The following is a 3,884-nucleotide window of genomic DNA, read 5'->3' as shown; positions in this document are numbered from 1 at the left end:
AGTGCTAGGAGTTAAAAGCAATTATTTATTTACCTCTTCTGACAGTTAAGAATGAAAAATACTAAGTACTGACTCAGAGAGCTAGTGTCTTCAAGGTTTTCCCCTTTCTCCTCAGATAAGAAGGTCATTAAAGAAGTTCCTGAGGGATGTCTCCAACAAAGGAATTAGCAAAGAAATTTCACAAAGAAGGTGTCCAGCATAAGAAGTCAGACATGTATAAGAATATGGGTAGCCAAAGATGCTGAGTACCTGACTGCAACTCTTGCAGAAAATGCAATGCAGTAGCTATAAACCAAAGCTGATATGGAGAAGAAGATTTTCCCTGAGTCCTGTCAGCTAAAGTCATTCTAATTGCTCATGGTTAGGTGTCAAAATATACACAGAGGATTCTTGGACAGGAACTGCCCTCCTTACTTGATGCATCATGTCTAACAGTCAACATATAAGGCAGAAAAAATATAATCTGAAGAGACAAAGCAAACTAGAATTAGGGATAACAAATATTTGGAGTTATGAAACAGGGAGTTTAAGATAACTAAAATCACATGCTATAGATGCTAAAGGACATGATAGACAAAATGCAAAAACAGAACCATAATTGAAGCAAAGAGAAAAAATTCTAAAATACAAAGTACAAGGCTAGAAATAAAAACACTGAAATAAAGAATGCCTTTTTTAGGCTGATTAGTAGTCAGGATATTGTCAGGGAAAGAATCAGTGAACTTCAAAATATGCAATAAAAAATTCTCAAACTAAAATACTAACATGGGAAATAAAAAAATCAGAGATGAAAAACAGTGGAGAATAACCATAAATTATGAGATAATTAGGAAAGCTATGAAGTACATAAAACAAATACACAAGAAAGACAAGAAAGAGAGAAGGAAAATTTGAAGCAATAGTGATAATTTTTTAAAATTGAAGATGCACTTCAAACCAAAGACAAGAAAGAGAGAAGGAAAATTTGAAGCAATAGTGATTTTTTTAAAAATTGAAGATGGACTTCAAACCAAAACAGGAAGATATGAGATTATTAAGTTGAAAAAATAGTCACTTCAAAATTACAAGAGGATGGAGTGCAATATTTTAAATGCTGAAAGAAATAAAAAGAATCTAGAGGTTGTTGTCTAGCAAAAATTATCCTTTAAAAGTAAAGAAGATGCCAGGTGCCATGGCACACACTTGTAATCCCAGTGGCTTGACAGACTGAAGCAGGGGGATCACAAGTTCAAAGCCAGGCTCAGCGACGCTGTGAGGCCCTAAGCAACTCAGAGAGTGAGACACTGTCTCTAAAATAAAATATAAAAAATTGGGGTGGGGATGTTTCTCAGTGGTTAAGAGCCCCTGGGTTCAATCCCTTGTACAAAAAAAAATTAAATAATTTATAATAAAACCCAAAGCTGACTGAACTTGTCATCAGTAGATCTACATTGCACCAAATAGCTAAAATCATTTTTTTCAGAGAAATGAAAAATTAAATAGTTCAGATATTTTGACATAAAGGAAGATAAGTAGAGAAGAACGAAATGAAATCAAATAAAAATTTTATTTTTTCTTATTCTTAATTGATTATGAGATAATAGTTTGAAACAAGTACATTTGGTGGTTACATCATACATGTAAATTAAGTGGATACCATCAATATTATAAGAAAAGGGGGGAAATTCAGACAGTGCTAGAAGAGGTCTATACTATTTGTGAAGCAGTAAAATATCATCTCAGGAGCGGCCCCGTGCGGCCCGGGCATGCCCAGTGCGGGCGCAGCGCCCCGTCCCTGGGAGTGCCCCGGCTGAGCCGGCAGCCGGGCGCGGAGGGGTCCAGACGGCCCGCGGAGGGCTAGGGAGCTGCTGGTCCTTCATGATGAGAGATTTTGGGGTGCTTTTCTCTCTTCTGTGTAGTTGACAGTCTGGGTGGTGAGGAGATGGCTGACAGTGTCAAAACCTTTCTCCAGGACCTTGGCAGGGGAATCAAAGACTCCATCTGGGGTATTTGTACCATCTCAAAGCTAGATGCTCGAATCCAGCAGAAGAGAGAGGAACAACGTCGAAGAAGGGCAAGTAGTGTCCTGGCACAGAGGAGAGCCCAGAGTATAGAGCGGAAGCAAGAGAGTGAGCCACGTATTGTTAGTAGAATTTTCCAGTGCTGTGCTTGGAATGGTGGAGTGTTCTGGTTCAGTCTCCTCCTGTTTTATCGTGTGTTTATTCCTGTGCTTCAGTCAGTAACAGCCCGAATTATTGGTGATCCATCACTACATGGAAGATGTTTGGTCATGGCTGGAATTCTTCCTCACATCAATTTTCAGTGCTCTTTGGGTGCTTCCCCTGTTTGTGCTTAGCAAAGTTGTGAATGCCATTTGGTTTCAAGATATTGCTGACCTAGCATTTGAGGTATCAGGGAGGAAGCCTCATCCATTCCCTAGTGTCAGCAAGATAATTGCCGACATGCTCTTCAACCTTTTGCTGCAGGCTCTTTTTCTTATCCAGGGGATGTTTGTGAGTCTCTTTCCCATCCATCTTGTTGGTCAGCTGGTCAGTTTGCTGCATATGTCTCTTCTCTACTCATTATACTGCTTTGAATATCGTTGGTTCAATAAAGGAATTGAAATGCACCAGCAATTGTCAAACATAGAAACGAATTGGCCTTACTACTTTGGATTTGGTTTGCCCTTGGCTTTCCTCACAGCAATGCAGTCCTCATACATTATCAGTGGCTGCCTCTTCTCTATCCTCTTTCCTTTATTCATCATCAGTGCTAATGAAGCAAAGACCCCTGGAAAAGCATACCTTTTCCAGTTGCGCCTGTTCTCCTTGGTGGTATTCTTAAGCAACAGACTCTTCCACAAGACGGTCTACCTGCAGTCTGCCCTGAGCAGCTCAGCCTCTGCAGAGAAATTCCCTTCACCACATCCATCTCCTGCCAAACTGAAGGCTGCTGCAGGCCACTGAGCTGCCTGCCATCTAAAGGGGATGGGTGGATTGGAAGGACGCTGTGGAAGCTCCTCTCTTTGTCCTACCCTGGCTAGAGAAGGCAGGACCCACTCTGCCAAGGGCCCTCTGTGTATTCCCTTCTCTTTGAGGAATTGGAGTTTTTGTCTCTGGTGCATGTAAGGCAGAATCTTTCTGACACCAGTATGGATTTTTAATACCACCGTGAGTCTGAAAGGACCACAGGTTTTTCTGCAGCTATTTTCTAGCATTTACCAGCCCCTGTGCCTGGACTGATTTGAATACTTTGTTTTTCTCCCTGTGCCAGTTACCCTCCCACCTCTTCTTCCTGCCTTCTAGCACCCTTGGATGAATGGGTTTTGTAATTCTAGCTGTTGTATTTTGTGGATTTGTTATTTTTGTTGTTTTTCTGTGAAGCACATACTTTGGATGTGGAAGGTAAAGGAGTATCTCAATTGCTCCTTGTTTATTCCCGTTATAGCCATCACTGTCTTGTTTCTTGTATCTCAGGTTAGGTTTTGGTCTCTCTTGCTCTACTGCAAAAATGTAAAAGAAAAAGGAGAAAAAAAAGAAAAAAAAAAAAAAAAAAAAGAGTCTGAAGAGATGGGACAGAATGAAAGACCTCACAGCCAGGTTGACTGGATTTTGAGGAGTCATTTTTTTTTCTTCCCCTTGAAGGGGAAAAAGCTTTTTTCACTGGTACATTTAAAGCTCCCCAGCTATGGGGAGGTACCAGTTCTGGACAAGTGCCACTGTAACACAGAATTGTCAGAGAAACTGAACTTTTCAACTCTGGAGGGTGGAAATTTACTCTTGGTCACTGCCAGGTCTGACTGGTATTTCAAAGGAATATTGGGTGCTGCAAATAGGAACTAAAGGGGTAAACTTATTAAACCCATTAAACCTGTGATCAGTGATGTTTTCCTGTCATTTTAAGAG

General features: G+C 40.6%; 1 pseudogene across 1 annotated transcript; it reads left to right on the top strand.

Annotated features, from left to right (window-relative positions):
- The first annotated feature begins 1,729 nt into the window (after positions 1–1,729).
- On the top strand, positions 1,730–3,516 carry LOC306651740 (etoposide-induced protein 2.4 homolog; annotated as a pseudogene). Its single transcript has one exon. The product of its transcript is annotated as an etoposide-induced protein 2.4 homolog (transcript).
- Positions 3,517–3,884: the final 368 nt, after the last annotated feature.

Source organism: Sciurus vulgaris (assembly GCF_902686455.1).
Source record: "Sciurus vulgaris genome assembly, chromosome: X".
Lineage (NCBI taxonomy): Eukaryota > Metazoa > Chordata > Mammalia > Rodentia > Sciuridae > Sciurus > Sciurus vulgaris.
The sequence above is the reverse complement of the archived record's forward strand: the minus strand, read 5'-3'. Positions and strand labels throughout refer to the sequence as shown.